This window comes from Humulus lupulus, chromosome 2, assembly GCF_963169125.1.
Source record: "Humulus lupulus chromosome 2, drHumLupu1.1, whole genome shotgun sequence".
In the NCBI taxonomy this organism is placed as follows: domain Eukaryota; kingdom Viridiplantae; phylum Streptophyta; class Magnoliopsida; order Rosales; family Cannabaceae; genus Humulus; species Humulus lupulus.
The window spans coordinates 181,980,793-181,999,141 of NC_084794.1; the positions used below are offsets into that span (position 1 = coordinate 181,980,793).

At 37.4% G+C, this 18,349-nt stretch overlaps 1 pseudogene; it reads left to right on the forward strand.

The window, feature by feature from the left end:
• The first annotated feature begins 9,277 nt into the window (after positions 1-9,277).
• LOC133814979 (multiple organellar RNA editing factor 1, mitochondrial-like) lies at positions 9,278-13,493 on the forward strand (annotated as a pseudogene).
• The last annotated feature ends 4,856 nt before the right edge of the window (positions 13,494-18,349 follow it).

Here is an 18,349-nt window from a genome sequence, read left to right on the forward strand (position 1 = left end):
AATAGGCATATGCCCAAGCCTACAACATACACATCAATAACATATAACATATGAAAACATAACACATAAAATAGCATAATCATAAACATGTAGATTCTAGCCTATTTTCCTTACCAAAGTTACCGAGATTATGGACTGAGTTGGGATTGTTGGAACACTCCAACTTATATGCTTAAAAGCTTGGATTCCCTAACCAAAATAAGAATAAGGTTAGGGGACTGAGTAGAAGGTTTTGAGAAAGGAAATAACATAAAAATACAGAAAAGAACTAGAGTTTTGGGTTTACCTCAAAGATTGCAAGATCAATCTAACATCCACCGAAATACTATAGCACTCACTTACTTCCCAAGTGTTTGATAAGCTTATGATGTTTAAGCTTATAGTTTTTCCCCAAACCAAGTGTTTACACTCTTACACTCACTTAACACTAGCAGCCTCTGAACTTAGAGCAAATGGTGAATGATGGCTGGGTACTAGGTCCTATTTATAGAGTTTGGGAATGAAAATATCTTGATTTTACTTGAATAAAAATAATGGCTTTTTAAGTGAAAATCATTTGAATAATCGTTCAGTAGAGGCTGAAGACTCGTTCAGAAGATGCTGGACTGTTGAAGGAGTTTGAATGGCTGAAGGGAAAAGAATTCAAATGTATTTGAATTTATGCTGGTGGAGGCGATATATCGTCCCCTATAGGCGATATATCGCCTGGACCTTTGTTCCCGAGGCGACCGTGCATCGATTCGTGTTTTCCGTATCTACGTGCTGCGACATATCGCCCCCTATAGCTGCGACATATCGGCATACGCTGAATATTTAAACACGAATTTACACATTTTTAGCTGAGTTTGAATGGAGTAAACAGCCTTGACTAAGCCCTCAACGTGCTCAAAGCTGCTGACTGACCCTATACATTCAAACTTTTACCCTTATTTATTTTAATCCTCAAAAATACTTAATCCTTAATTACCATTCAAAACATGTGCTTAAAATCCTATTGGTTGATGTCTAAACCTTATAATATAATAATATAATCCTTAATATCAGACACATTAATCAAACCTTAGGTTATACTTAATATTCTTAAACTATAGGTTAAACTTAGAAAATCTATAAGTACTACTATGAGTGTCCAAATAACTCCCGGTCTGAACCAAAAATCCAAAGTAACAATGATAACACTAAACATACTATAATACTACTAAACAATTAGCTAAGTAAAGTTCTTGGACTCTACAATTCTCCCCTACTAAAAAGAATTTCGTCCTCGAAATTTACTTACCAAATAATTCCGGATACCGGCTCTGCATGTCCTCTTCCAACTCCCACGTTGCCTCGCGTTCAGAACTATTGCTCCATAGGACTTTAACTATAGGAAAGCTCTTGGACCGTAACTGCTTCATCCCCCTATCTAGGATGCTAACCGGTCGTTCCTCGTAACTTAAGTCTTTCTGGAGTGCTATGGTATCGTACTTGAGGACGTGAGATGGGTCTGACACATACTTGCGTAACATCGAGATGTGGAAGACGTTGTGACTATCGGCTAGTGCTGGCGGTAGGGCTAGTCTATACGCAACTGGTCCCACTTTGTCCAATATCTCAAAAGGACCTAAGAATCGGGGACTGAGCTTGCCTTTCTTCCCGAACCGCTTGACACCCTTCATAGGAGATATCTTCAGGAAGACTTGATCTCCAACTTGGAACTCCACATCGCGTCTCTTGGTATCTGCATAGCTTTTCTGTCGGCTTTGAGCAGCAAGCATACGCTGTCTAATAAGCGTTACTGCTTCTTGAGCTTGCCTAACAGCTTCGGGCCCTAGAAGCTGCCTTTCTCCTACCTCGTCCCAATGCAACGGTGATCGGCACCTTCTTCCATATAGCAACTCATAAGGTGCCATCTCGATCGTCGACTGGTAGCTATTGTTGTACGAGAACTCGATCAGCGGTAAGTACTTGTTCCACGATCCTCCGAAGTCAAGTACACATGCGCGTAGCATATCCTCTAAAATCTGAATCGTACGCTCTGACTGCCCATCTGTCTGAGGATGGAAAGCTGTACTAAGACTTAACTTAGTACCCATGGCTTGCTGTAAGCTTCTCCAAAATCTTGACGTAAACACTGATCCTCTATCTGATACTATCGTCTTGGGGATTCCATGCAATCGTACAATCTCTTGGATGTAGATGTCTGCATATTGGTCTGCCGTATAAGAAGTCTTAACAGGCAGAAAATGAGCCGACTTGGTTAGTCTATCTATGACTATCCAAGCAGAATCATGCTGCTTATTTGTCTTTGGCAGACCCGTCACGAAGTCCATGGCTATATCGTCCCACTTCCACTCCGGTATGCTAAGCGGTTGCAATAATCCTGCAGGCCGCTGATGCTCCGCCTTCACTTGCTGGCATACCAGACACTTAGATACATATTCCGCTATGTCCTTCTTCATCCCTGGCCACCAATAGACTGCCTTGATGTCATGAGTCATCTTGGTAGACCCTGGATGAACCGAGTATGGGGTGTTGTGCGCTTCTTCTAGGATCGTCTTCTTAATACTTTGATCGTCTGGCACGCATTCCCGATCCTTATATCTCAATAAACCTTGACTGGATATTGAGAAATATGTAGTCTTGCCTTCTCTGACTGCATCCATGTGCGTTGCTAGTGAATCATCATGTCTCTGACCATTCTGTATGTCTTCTAGCATATTCGATTGGATAGACAAGTTAGCCAACTTGCCTACAACCACTTCTATTCCGGCACTGATAAGCTCCTGTTGCAGTGGCTTTTCTATTCCGGATAAGGCTGCTAAGTTCCCATAACATTTTCGACTAAGTGCATCGGCAACTACGTTTGCCTTCCCCGGGTGGTATAGGATTTCGCAGTCGTAATCCTTTACTAATTCCAACCACCGGCGCTGCCTCATGTTAAGCTCCTTCTGAGTAAAGAAGTATTTTAAACTTTTGTGGTCCGTATAAATCTCGCACCGTTCTCCGTAAAGATAATGGCGCCAGATTTTTAACGCAAAGACCACCGCTGCCAACTCCATATCGTGAGTTGGATAGCGTTGTTCATACTCCTTTAACTGACGTGACGCGTAGGCTATCACCTTGTCATTTTGCATCAGTACGCATCCCAATCCTAACTTTGATGCATCACAGTAAACAACGAACTTGTCATTGGGTGTTGGGACACTAAGTACTGGTGTTGAGCAAAGCTTATCCTTAAGCAACTGGAAGCTTTCCTCACACTTATCACTCCAGTTAAACTTTTGTTGCTTCCGGGTCAGGTTGGTGAGTGGAGTGGCTATCTTAGAAAAGCCCTCTACAAACTTTCTATAGTAACCTGCTAGCCCTAAGAAGCTTCTTACTTCCGACGCGTTCTTTGGTCTAGGCCAATCCTTCACGGCCTCTACCTTCGATGGATCTACTGCAACTCCGTCTCTCGATATGATGTGCCCGAGGAACGCCACTTGTGAGAGCCAAAACTCGCATTTCTTGAACTTCGCGTAGAGTTGGTGCTCCTTCAATCACGTCAAAATCATCCTCAAGTGTTCCTCGTGCTCCACTTCATCCTTGGAGTAAATTAAAATGTCGTCGATGAACACAACGACGAATTTATCCAAGTAGTCCTTGAAGACCCTATTCATTAAGTCCATAAACGCGGCTGGCGCGTTAGTAAGACCAAAAGACATAACCAAGAACTCGTAATGTCCATAACGAGTCCTAAAGGCTGTCTTGGGGATATCTTCTCCCTTTACCTTGAGCTGATGATACCCGGACCGTAGATCGATCTTAGAAAATACAGTCGCGCCTCGGAGTTGATCAAACAAATCATCAATCCGAGGTAGCGGGTATTTGTTCTTAATTGTTACTTTATTCAGCTCTCGGTAGTCTATGCACATGCGCATACTTCCGTCATTCTTCTTCACGACTAGTACCGGAGCTCCCCACGGTGAATGGCTTGGCCTAATGAAACCCAAGTCTAGGAGTTCTTGTAGCTGCGTCTTTAACTCCTTGAGTTCCGTAGGTGCCATCCGGTATGGTGCCTTAGAGATAGGCTCGGTGCCGGGTACTAATTCTATCGTGAAGTCTATTTCTCTAGTTGGCGGCAATCCCGGCAAGTCATCGGGGAAAACTTCTGGAAATTCTTGTATAACCCGAACATCTCCAACTTTGAGTGATGTCTCCTTCTCCACATTCGTGATGCTGGCTAAGAACGCTTGGCATCCTTTCTCCATCATTCTCTGAGCTTTGATAGATGACACTAGCGGTGTGCGTAGTCCTGAAGCTTGTCCCATGAAGCACAGTTTCTGGCCGTCAGGAGTCTCGAACATCACCTTCTTGCGTCTGCAGTCGATCGTTGCGCCATGCCGTGCTAGCCAATCCATGCCTAGTATGACGTCGAAGTCTTTGATCACCAGCTCTATCAGGTCTCCTTCTAGTTCCTTGTCCTCAATCTTGATTGGTACGCCTCGTACAATTCGTGATGATAGAACTACTTTCCCCGAAGGCAACTCGGTTGCAAACCTAGTTATAAATCTTTCACTAGGTTTGTCTAGTTTATCTATCATTCCTAACGAAATATACGAATGGGTGGCCCCCGAATCAAATAATACATTACAAAATTTATTGAGGATGGAAACCTGACCTGTGACCACCTTGTTGCTAGCATCCGCCTCTCCTTGGGTTAAAGCAAAAACCCGAGCAGGAACCATCTTTCGTCCTTCTTTCCTTCCGGCTTTTGCTGAGGACAATCTTTCTTGCGATGCCCCTCTTGACCACAATTGAAACACTCCTTGGTGTTGGCACGGCATTCTCCGGGGTGCTTCTTCTGACATTTGGCACAGGACGGGTATTCCACGTAGTTTGACTTATTTCCCCCATTATTTGGTCGTGCCCTTTTATTGTTGTCGACTTGCTTGTTGTCAGGATGCCTTCTCTTCTGTCCGTTACCGTTGTTGTTGGACTGACTATTGCTGGACTGATTGTTGTTCCGACTGGCCTGAGGTTGGCTCTGCTGTCTAGGTTCCGGCTTGCTGGCTTCTTCTTTGCTCACGTTGGCTTGCAACCTTTCTACTTCAATTGCCGTCTCAAGAACGTCGGCATATGAAGTGTTTCCCGGGTTCGCTAGTTTAACCCCCATCTCGATCTTCGGGCGAAGTCCTCTAACAAACGTGTTCACCCTTAGATAGTCGGTTGGAACCAACTCTGCTGCGAACTTCGCTAAGCGATCGAACTGACGAGCATATTCCGCCACTGTTAAATTCCCTTGCTTCAGATTGGTGAACTCCTCAACTCTTGTAGCAAGCACTGCTGAATTGTAGTACTTCTTGTGGAAGAGCTCCACAAATCGGGTCCACGTCATGGTGGCAGCATCGTGGGATTGCTGGACCAAGTCCCACCATATCCTGGCATCTTTCTTGAGGAAAGATGAGACGCAGGATATGCGGTCTGCATTACTAAGGTTCATGTGGGCTAGGATCGGCTCCACATTCCTTAGCCATTCTTCTGCTTCAAAGGGGTCCGTAGTCCCTTCGAAGTTCGGAGCGTGCTGCTTGCGGAACCTCTCGTACACTGGCTCCATGTGCTGAACAGGATAAGGAGCGTAGTTCGTCATAGGCCATCCCCCATACGGACCAACTTGTTGGGGTGCTGGGGCCATTGGCTGTGGCTGCGGCTGCGGCTGTGGCGGAGGCTGAGGCTGAGATTGAGCCTGTTGGCGTTGTTGCTGCAGAAGTTCCTCGACTTGCTGTCGTAGTCTGGCAATCTCTGCAGTGTTGTCAGCTGGCTGTGCCGGTGCGTTGCGGCGAGCAGTAACACGTACTCTCCTTCGGCGAACGGTAGGGACCGCATTGGTCGCTGGAACATCGTTGGAGGCGTTTCCGTTGGTGCGTGCGGATCTTCGGAGAGACATCGTAGCAGAGTTCTAACAGTTGAAAGAAACATGTTAGAACTTTTCCTAATAGGCTCTAAGGCAAAAACTTATTCTAAACAAACATATCTCGGACCTATTTATTATGACTTTTTATGAAAAATTATATAGGTCTTTATTTATTATTAGAGTGGGTTTCTATACTTAGAAAAACAAGTCATCTTTATTTTCTAAGTGTGTTTCTAATAATCCTATATGACTTAATTCTTAGGCTCGAAACTTATCTTTGTTCCAAAGTTAACCATATTGAGGGAGGGCTGGGATCAGTAAAATCGTTCCCACTACTAAGGCCCCCTAACTCTCAACAAGGAAACCAGGTTCATTGATTCGTATCCACCCTCACCGAACTCAGTCATTATTCATTTTATTTAGTATTTATTATGATTGAAAAAAAAAAAAATTTCAAACTCACACATGATATTCAAATAGCATGTTTATTCATTTGGAAAAATAATTTCACTTATTACAATCAAAATAAAACAAACATTTGAAATCTTCTAATCTAAAAATCGGGATCTTCTACATCCGATCCGTCATCTAACATATCATCATCTATTGCCTCATAGTCATCATTATCATGAGCATCAAAATTCCCTCTAGGAAGGTTTGTGAGAATCCTATTCTTTTGCTCATTGGTGAATTGAAATTCAAATTTTGCGGTGAACCTAACTAAGAGGAAATAGTATCTCATTGCTAATGGTGATTCATCCTCATCATTCATTTCTTCCCATATTTCTTCTAAGGCTGCTATTACAGGATGGAAATCTTTAAACAACCTAATCACTAATACATATTGTTCCGTTGATCTTAGCATTATTTGTTTATCCTCTTGAAGGCCACCTATCGCTTGGTGAAACAAAAGCAACCTTCGTGTAATCCTTTCTAAGGCTCCTACGGTGTTTCTTGGCTCCCTTATTCTTTTTAAGGCCTTAATGGCTCGGATATCTTGGTAGGTTAAAGCTCCATTCATTTTTAACTGAAACATAAACACTAAAGTTGTTAGCTATACACATAGACAAAGTAACTTGTAACTTGTAACTTAAACACTTACTTGGCGGTCCGATTCGGAGCTTTGAGCATGTGTATCGAGGAGAACTTCATGCGAAGGAACCGTTTGCTCTGATACCAACTGTAATGACCCACTAATCTAGACTAATTGGACCATTATCGAAACTATACATAAAAACTTACATTTTACGAAAATACCATAATTTATTGAGTAACTTGAAAATAAGAGTTATTTACAAAGAAACAGAATACTAAGAAGGATTTTGGGATCCCATTGTCTTTAAAAAAAAAAGATGATTTAAAATAAAAGACATTACATAATAATGCGGAAAATACATGTAAAACCATTAAAAACATAAGAAGTGAGACTACATCCTCGAATCGAATAACGCTCGGCCCCTTGACTCCATTCATCATCGATACACATCCTCCAAGCGTCACGAATCTTACAGCCTCTAAACTTATTTTCCTGCACATAAACAGAAAGGAGTGAGCCTAATGCCCAGCAAGGAAAACCTAACACATAGTCATATACATAATTTCATAAGAAAATATAAAGACATATCATAACACATAATTCACTTATTATAATGGCCATTATTACTTGGGGTCCCATAGACTAAACAAGCTTATGCCCATGAGATTAGTGGGGTCCTACCAGCTAAATAGGCTTATGCCCACAATCCTTTTGGGGTCTTGTTAGTCAAATAGGCATATGCCCAAGCCTACAACATACACATCAATAACATATAACATATGAAAACATAACACATAAAATAGCATAATCATAAACATGTAGATTCTAGCCTATTTTCCTTACCAAAGTTACCGAGATTATGGACTGAGTTGGGATTGTTGGAACACTCCAACTTATATGCTTAAAAGCTTGGATTCCCTAACCAAAATAAGAATAAGGTTAGGGGACTGAGTAGAAGGTTTTGAGAAAGGAAATAACATAAAAATACAGAAAAGAACTAGAGTTTTGGGTTTACCTCAAAGATTGCAAGATCAATCTAACATCCACCGAAATACTATAGCACTCACTTACTTCCCAAGTGTTTGATAAGCTTATGATGTTTAAGCTTATAGTTTTTCCCCAAACCAAGTGTTTACACTCTTACACTCACTTAACACTAGCAGCCTCTGAACTTAGAGCAAATGGTGAATGATGGCTGGGTACTAGGTCCTATTTATAGAGTTTGGGAATGAAAATATCTTGATTTTACTTGAATAAAAATAATGGCTTTTTAAGTGAAAATCATTTGAATAATCGTTCAGCAGAGGCTGAAGACTCGTTCAGAAGATGCTGGACTGTTGAAGGAGTTTGAATGGCTGAAGGGAAAAGAATTCAAATGTATTTGAATTTATGCTGGTGGAGGCGATATATCGCCCCCTATAGGCGATATATCGCCTGGACCTTTGTTCCCGAGGCGACCGTGCATCGATTCGTGTTTTCCGTATCTACGTGCTGCGACATATCGCCCCCTATAGCTGCGACATATCGGCATACGCTGAATATTTAAACACGAATTTACACATTTTTAGCTGAGTTTGAATGGAGTAAACAGCCTTGACTAAGCCCTCAACGTGCTCAAAGCTGCTGACTGACCCTATACATTCAAACTTTTACCCTTATTTATTTTAATCCTCAAAAATACTTAATCCTTAATTACCATTCAAAACATGTGCTTAAAATCCTATTGGTTGATGTCTAAACCTTATAATATAATAATATAATCCTTAATATCAGACACATTAATCAAACCTTAGGTTATACTTAATATTCTTAAACTATAGGTTAAACTTAGAAAATCTATAAGTACTACTATGAGTGTCCAAATAACTCCCGGTCTGAACCAAAAATCCAAAGTAACAATGATAACACTAAACATACTATAATACTACTAAACAATTAGCTAAGTAAAGTTCTTGGACTCTACATTGACTAAGCCCTCAAACATTTTCAAAGCTGCTGACTGACCTTAGAGCATTCAAACTTTACCCTTATTAAATTTAATCCTCAAAATACTTAATCCTTAATCACCCATACATAACATGTGCTTAAAATCCTATTGGTTCTTATCTAAACCTTATAGTATAATAAATATTATCCTCAACATCAGCCATATTAATCAAACCTTAGGTTAAAATTAATATTCTTAAACTATAGGTTAAACTTAGAAAATCTACAAGTACTACTATGAGTGTCCAAATAATTCACAGTCTGAACCAAAAATCCACAGTCATAAAGATAATACTAATAATACTATAATACTACTATTTAACTAGCTAAGTAAAGTTCTTGGACTCTACACTACATCACCACTGCAAAAAGCATCCATGGCGCTGACCTCTCTCCGCCTCCGCCGAACTATCAGCAGTACCATCTCCACACTCGGTCGCTCTCTTGCCACCACTTCTGCAATTTCTGCACCATCTTCCTCATCACCTCCACTCCAGGGCTTCATTTCGGTAGATTTCCCTACTTTGGTAGAGCATTCATGGCCTCTGCTCCATCAATCTCGCCAGTTCAGATCGTCGTCTCTCTCGCTCTTGTCTGCCCGATTAGCATACGGTAATAGCAACAACCAGAACAACGAAATTGGGCCCGACACGATACTGTTCGAGGGATGTGACTACAACCACTGGCTCATCGTCATGGATTTCCCCAAGGACCATAAACCTTCCCCTGAAGAAATGGTTTGTACCTATGAGGAAACCTGTGCCAGGGGCTTAAACATCAAGTCTAATGTCACCCTTTCTCTGTCTATATATATATTATATGGTATATGTTCCCCTTTTTTTCTTCTTTTTTCTTCTATTATTGTATTTATAAGATTAGAAATGAGCAGAAATTTTCATGAATTCTATTTCTTTGGGTAATGCCTTTTATTGGTATCTTTCTGTTCATTATTTACCAGGGTAAATGATTATCAAATGGGCTTTTCTTTTTTCTTTTCTTATTCATTTATATATTTATGTTTTGAATTATTTGGATGTATGTGTTATAACTTTTTCTTCCTAGGGTTGGGGTGGCCTGAATGGGATTACATTTTTTTAAAATGTTTTCATCTTTGTTTCTTTACTACATCGCTACATGTCATGAATCTTTTCATTTTAAACATGTTTTTGTTTTGTACTGAAAGAGCTAGTTAGCAAAATGATTCATATAAATTTTTGGTTTTCAGCGGCCTGGCACCGATTTTTGGAAAAAGATTTTATGTTGCCCTGTTGATGGAGAGAAAATTTGAATAGTTGGATAATAAATTGATTATGATACTAGGTTTGTCTTCTATTTCTTTATTTTTTTTATATAAAAATAATAATAATTTGCTTTCATTTACGTTAGTTTGAAGGGCCTATGCAAATTCTTTTATGTCTCAAGACATGTAACATGTTATTAGTTTTGTACTCCAGATTAGATTTGTATTCAAAATAATTTAGCCTTGTAATAATTGCTTTCTTGGATACAGTATGGAAGAGGCAAAAAATAAAATTTATGCTTGTAGCACAACAACTTACACAGGCTTTCAAGCTGTAATGACCGAAGAAGAGTCAGAGAAGTTTAATGGTAGTTTAATGTGACACAAAAGTTTACTATCGAAAGTTTATGGAAGTTCAATAGTCATGATCTTAAATTTTTGCCTTGAACATGTCTACCTGGAGTTATCTTTGTACTCCCTGATTCTTACATCGATCCACAAAACAAGGAGTATGGAGGTATTTAACATGAACTTTTGTTTGTTTGTTACAATATCTATTTATTGTGTACTCAATTGCATTTATATCCAATGATTTTTAGAGAACTAGATTATATCATAGACTATAGTTGGACCTGTGTAGCACTTATTTATTTATTCAAGTGCTGTAGGATTAAAAAAAAAATGAAAATAGAAAAACCTGAGACTTTCTCTTCAATTGTCAGGGGATAAATACATTGATGGAACAATCATTCCAAGGCCACCGCCAATTCAATATGGTAGGCAGACTGGAAGATATGGTGACTGCAATCAGCATCCAAACCAACCAAGACAAGATCAGCCGGGAGGACCAGTGCCAAATCAGCAGGGAAATCCCTCATACGGTCAATAGGGTCCTATGCAAGGAGGTGGAAGGAACTATGGACCTCCACAAAGTTATCCATCCCAACAGAATTATGGACCTCCTGGACAAGGGGAACAAAGGGATCATATGCCAATCAATGCTCCTGGTGGGAGGAATCCATACGACCAGGGAAGTGGAGGTTCAACCCCTTCATATCAGGGAAACTACAACCAGGGGGGTTCAGGAAATTTTTATCCTCAACAACAGAGGGAATTCCAACAGGGAGATCAAAGGAACTATGTACCTCCTAGGCAGCAGGGTGGTACGAGGGAAGACTATAATAACTATGGCCCAACGCAAGGTGCACCTTCTGGACAAGGAGTTGGTGGATATCAAGTTTACATTTTATTTATTTATTATATTTCATAAAAATTCATAGGTAAATTTGGAAAGGATGAATCACTTTTTAGAAGTCGTGGGATCTCATGAAGCTTTAATCTTGAGAAAACGTGTCCAGGTACTGATCATTGTCAATAGCCTTTGTATTACTTCTCGTTTATTTGCACTTTTTTTAATTAATGACAAGTATCTCTAAATTGGTGGGTACTAGATAATTAGTTTGCGTTTGAGTTGAAGTTACCTTTGTTTGGCTTGTAAATTGTTGATTGAAAGTTTCTGTTTTGGATTTATTTTCTGTAGATGGTGTTGCGCCTCGATCTAAGATGAACCAGCAAAGGTCACGGCATTTCAAGACTGCTAAGGATGCAGCTGAGGAGGTGAGTTTTGTTGTCTTTGAGCTCTGAAAATTGCCTCTGTTATTTGTTATGATTGGGGTAGTGTTTTAAGATCCAACACTCATTCAAAACACAATCAAGGACGTATTACAAGAACAATGAGAGTAGTGTAAACTAGCAAGATGTAAATGGCAATATATGCACAAGTATATATGTGGTTCAGCTCTTTGAAGAGCTTACTTCCACGGAGGAACTGCCAATGTGGCTTTCTTGTTTTATTGATCAATACTTAAACAATTACACCGTGTACAATATTTAAAGACGCAAACCTCTCTATCAAAACAACTTTAGTAGAAGAACATAACACTCTAAAGGGAGCACTACTTCTGTTGAACTCACAAAACTCTCATCATGAAACCAAGCTGAACTAAGACTCCTTAAATAGCTAGCATCTGAAAGGAGAGAAAGACTTCAACTAACATAATGGTTTCTTGAGTTCTTTCAAAAATATTTTTCCATGTGCACTGACTTCAAGGAAGATCATACTCAATAATAGGGAACATATGTTTCGGTTGCCTTTTCTTTTTAATTTCCTGTAATGAAGTAACTCTTTTTTATTATTTTTCAGGCTGCTCAGATAGTGAAGCTTGAGGATGATTTAATGGAAAATTCTGGTAAACTTGATTCAAATGTCATCACACCCGGGTCTGAATTCATGGCATTGCTATCTTCAGTACTTCACGTTTACATATACTTGAGAATGAATGGGGATACAAAGTGGCAGGGAATCAAGGTAACTGTCATGATCTTACCCATTTATTTAATTCTCTCTTTTTTTTAGTGCATATCGATTCTCACTTATTAACATGAGGATTCTGCAGGTCATTCTTTTGGAGGCCAGCGTACCTGGCGAGGGGGAGCATAAGATAATGTCATACATTCGTTTGCAAAGAAACCTGCCTGGATTTGATCCAAATACAAGGCATTGTCTATATGGATTGGTAATTTGATGATTCCTTTCATTTAGACTAGAACCGATTTACTCAATACAGGATATTGAAAGATGTTAACATTTGAATTTGATTTAGGATGCAGATCTTATCATGCTTGCACTAGCATCCCACGAAGTCCATTTTTTTTTGTCTTGAGAGAGGTTTGTGATGAGCAAGTTATTTTTCTTTTGTTCTTTTATATATATAAGAAGATTCCTGTAGTTTTCTCATCATCATCATCCTTTATTGTTATTTTATTTTTTTGTATATGTATGGTGTCATGAAGAATAAATATGTAAAATCCAAGGAGAGGAATGGGAAAAATATGAAGGGCTTTTCAAAAGAGAATCTAAATGACCATATCTTGAACCAGAGATTTCAGGTAAATTTTCTGCCCCCTGCCAATATTTCTAATTTGATACTCCCAAATTTCACATCTTGTTTTTTTTAGATAATTTGATTACCACTTTGAAACTTCTAGTGTTAGTCTAAAGCATTCTTATAATCTGATACTTCATATTTGGGTTTACATGCTTAGATTTGTGTGTTTTGGCCATAAGAATTCCGTATTATTTCTAATATATATTTCCATCTTCTGTACAGTTTCTCCATATTTGGATCCTTAGGGAGTATTTAGCATATGCTATGGGAATCCCAGATGTTAAAGGAGATTTGGAGTGCCTAATTGATGATTTTGTTTTGATGTGTTTGTTTGTGGGGAATGACTTTCTACCTCACATTCCCTCGTTGGAAATATCCGAGGGTTATCACTATATAAACTTGTGAGTAAAATATGGAATTTTTTTTACCTGTTATGTTTTATTTCTGTTTAAACTATTATGCTTTGTAAGTGTTGATTTGAAATAGATTTAATAAATAAATGATAACATACTGCAACTCTTATTTGTTTAGACATTTATTGAGTAATTTTTTATTCCTTCCATATTTTTCTTAGAAATTTATCTTCATTGCAGTGGAAAATTTCCATGGGAACAAGTTTTGAGGTATTCAAGATTGCGCAAAAAATATGCAAGATGACATATTGACAGAGTTTCAAGTTCTGCAATCAATTCTTCTAAACATGCATTTTGACCATTGAGCATACAAACACATTTCACAACCTGTTTTAAGTGGCATATTTTGGTTCTTTAGCAGTTGGTTTATATGGTAGTACATCATGTACCCCACTTTTTCTCTGCTATTTCCCTGAAAGTTTAGGAGTTATTTTAATTTCAACTTAATGGAAAGTGACTTGCTAAGCGAGACTTTGATAATTTTGACAATGTGCAGGTATATTGAGATAAATTTCTGTGGAGCAATACTAGACAAGTGCCCTACCAGCTGTCATGTTCTTCTTCTCTGTGTGTTTCTCAAAATCTCATCTATGGTTTTTAGTTTTCAGTTTCATATTAATAAATATATATATTTGTTGAAATACATGTGTTTATTGTTTGTACTATATACATTTACATATAAATATATATTATACTATTGTTGGAAAGGAAGGGAAGATGGCAGATTTTTATGATTTTCCCTCTTAAATGTATTAAATTTAGGTATATGCAATTCATAGATTGAATATTACTTTAAATTAATGTCGTGGCTTATGCATGCATGATGAATAATTAGAATATGTCTTATCCCCTTATTCTTGTGTGCAGGGTATTGACTCAAAGCATCAGACCTCTCTCTTATACATTCTTGAGAAAAGTAAACTATGACTAAATAGTTGTACCTATGGTAGTTGTACATAATCATTATCTTATTCTTTTCTAATCATTTGCTTGTTCCTTTTTTAACACACGCGTACTGATTTTATTTCTAACTTTTACTTGCATGATACTAATTTCTTCATTGTTAACTTTTGAATCTTGATTCATCAAATTGTCAATGATTTGAACAAAGTTCATCTTGATACATTCCGTAGTCTCATTAAGAGGCATGCTTGCTATTAATCATCTTGTGTCTATAAATACTAAGAAATAATCATGGATTGATGTGGCCCATTTTTCATGTTTTAGAGAATTAGGAAATTCTAGCTAGTCATGGGAAAGATGTGACAGATCCCTTCACTATACGAGGTTGTTAGGGTAAGATGCACTACTATAAAACTGATTTGCAATGTTATTTACGTTATTTTGATTCGGATATGGCTTTGTACCACTGTTTTTTTTTTGTATCAATTGTTCTATAACCTTTGATTATGTTTATATGATCAGCTTCAGTGGTAAAACTGCTAAAAAGTATCATGTAGTATATATAAATTTTGTTGTCTAATTTATTTAATTTTCTTGCTTTGTTCGGCTCTGATCTGATATGTGTGCTGATTATTGCTATTTATATATGGACTAAACAAGTCTCTTTTAGAAATGTGGTGTAAATCCTACACCCTTAAAGAACAACAAAACAAGAAAGAGTAATGCAGAAACATAGAATAAAAAATGATAAGACTTAAAAAAAAAAAATACACCAAACACATTACTTGGTTCAACTCAATTAAAAGCCTACATCCAAGGTAGAATAGCCTCAAATAATGGCTGATTAGACTTTATTCTTTCTTGAGTATCAAGTACAAAATTACACAAAGGGAGACTTGCTCCATGTACAAACACTCTAAAAAAAATGCTTTAAAAAACAGAACAAAAAAATGCTGAAAAATTCTCTATTGATTCTCTTAACCTCGAATGAGAGTAGTGAAGACAATATATATAGGCTTCTATGGTAGCTAATGTACCAACTGTATTACCAAAATTTTGAACTTCTTGGAATAAAAGAATTGTCACATTAGCTGTCACTTAAGTGGCATATCAAGTCATACAATGTAGAGAAGTGAGCTAGTTTGATTTGATTTCAAGTTTAATGGGTTCGATTTAATCTTCCCAGCATTATAATCAATCATGTTGTTGTGGATTTCATTTATAATCAATCATGTTGTTGTGGATTTCTTTTATAATCAATCATGTTGTTGTATATGATTTTGCGTTTATACCTCAGATATTAGTGTAAAAGAACATATATTCACTTTATGCAGCAGTCTTAGAGCTGATGTGGTTGGGCAACTCATTGTCTAACATATTTTTCAATTTGATTGATTGACAAGCAGTTGAAACAGAGAGACACTGCTCCGAGCTTGCAAAGTTGGTGTTGAATTGGAACCTTGGGAAAAACAACTTATTGAGCACATGGGAAAACTTAAAGTTGCATCTACCGAGAATAAGATTTTGAGTGAAAAGGTGAGGTTAATAATTTATATTAGGACTTTCAACATCAATATATTGACACTCTAATAGATAACCATTTGCCTTATAATTTATACTACCAGGAAGCTACTCGTGCAGCTTTTGAAGATGCAAAAAAGCAGATGGAAGACATATTGGGAGCTATTGAAACAAAATCTGAGAGTATCACAAAAATTCAAAGTGATATTGAAAGGAGCAAACTCGAAGCATTGGAAGCTCATAAAGTGGAATAAGTTCGTGTTTTAATGATGTACAGGGAGGGGCTCGGCAGGGACGGTGGCTGGGCGCGGGGCTGGCTGGTGGGGTTCTCAACTTCACGGCGGCAGTAGGTATATCTTTCTGTGGTGTTGAACTTTAGTTTGGTGATGTTATGGTCTTAGATTTTCTTGATAGCTCTCTTATTTTATTGTTCATCTGAAAATTCCCTAGCTCTTTCTTGATAGCTCTCTTATTTTATTGAACTAAAACAGATAAGTATTTATCTTAGTTTTCCATTTTCTTCTTTTGAAGTTTTCAATGTATCATTTAAGAAAAGACTGTAAGTTTGTTGTTATGGTGGCAAGAACTTTTACTCTGTTCTGGGATAGCTCTCTCAACTCAGTATGCTTGGGCTTTTGTTGGCTTATCAGTCACAGAAGTGATCACTGCAAGCATAACAGTTGTTATAGGTCCTTTCTTTCATTCTCTCTCTCTCTCTAACCATTTCTAAATGTTGATGTTTGTCTATGTTGCTCTTATAGATACTGAATTTTTTGCTTCTATTGCGATCTTTAATGGTGACCGGAACAACCTTGAATTAATTTTTAGACAATAGAATTAATAGAGCCAAGATCCTTTTCCCTGGTGTGGCTGCTTCTTGGTTGTAGTTTGCCTTGCTTCTATTGTCCACTCATCTAATGCAGCTGATAATAAAGAAAAGCTTGAAGGTTTTTAATCTAAAGATGGGTATGTTTCATTCATTAAATGTTAAGGTTATCAAAGAATTATCTTGTTTCCAGGTGACATTCTTCTTTCTTTTTATTAGAAAGAGTTCTTTTTTCCTACTTTATTTTTAGTTTTATTGTAGAAATTGGGCTAAACCTTATATTAAAGATGCTAAAGAAGTTTCCAAGTGCATTTTTATTTTATTGTTTTTCTTTATGATTTTGTTGTATAAGAAGTCAAAGTTTTTTTATTCTTTAATTTTTTTGGGGATATATTGACAGAATTTAGAGTTCTGGAATCAATTCTTCCTCACATACTTTTTGATCATTGAGAATGATATATTTGTTATCTTGATACATTTCACAAGCCTTGTTTTAAGTTGCATGTTTTGTTGCTTCAGTCGTTGTTTTGCATGGTAGTACATCTTGCTATACCCTGCTGTTTCATCAAGTTTTGGAGTTATTACAAATTTAATTTAAACTTTATATGCTTACAGGTGGAAACTAGCTTAAGTCTTATGTTCTTAATAATAAAAGGACTTTTTTTTTACAATGTGCAGGTATATTGAGATGATTTTTTCTAGCAATTCTTGACAACATTTGTAGTTGAGGCCTTTAGAATGGAAGAATGTATTTCACTAATTTTTGTATACATTTCTTGTTTTGTATTTAGTGATAAAGGAATCTGAATCTCATGCGGTTTATTTTCGATCATGATAGAAATGGGAGAGTGATGCTTTTAGTTTAATCTCTACTACTGTTCCATCCACGTTGGCTTCCGAAACATCACCGATCCTGATACCGAACAAGGCTCCCATCACCCTCTTCCTGCAGCAAAGGTTCTTTGCTTGACAGCTTTGACGTCCCCGAGGGCATAAATTATGTAGTAATATGATTTCTTTAGCCTAGACTAGTAGACTAAATATTGTAATTACATTTGAGTAATTAATAAAAATCTATTTATGTTACCTTATTTGGCTTCAACTATACTAAAGTGTAGTATAACACAAAAAATGTGTTATACTAAAGTGTAGTATAACACAAATTTATAAGTATTGAAATGTGTTATATAATCGACTATAAATAACATTATTAAACACTTATCTATTTATTAAAATAACATAGAAATTGTGTTATCGTTGACAGTATAATAACACATCTGTATAACAATGATAAAGTGTTATGTAAAGTACCCTGACCTACAATAACATAGTCGGTCTTAACACATCAAAAAGTGTTATGGTATGTTTTGATAACACATTTTCGGTGTTATTAAAAGTATTTTTTCTTGTAGTGATTAATTCATATAAAACCAAACGACCTTTCTGTCCCCAACCTCAAATTTATCCTTAATAATCATTCAAGACCCTTATTTTAATTTCCAACCAAAACTAATAGTTTTAACTTTTCATAATTACACTTTCTATCATGAAACCCAAAATTCTACTTTGACCCCCATAATTCAATTTCTATCACACTT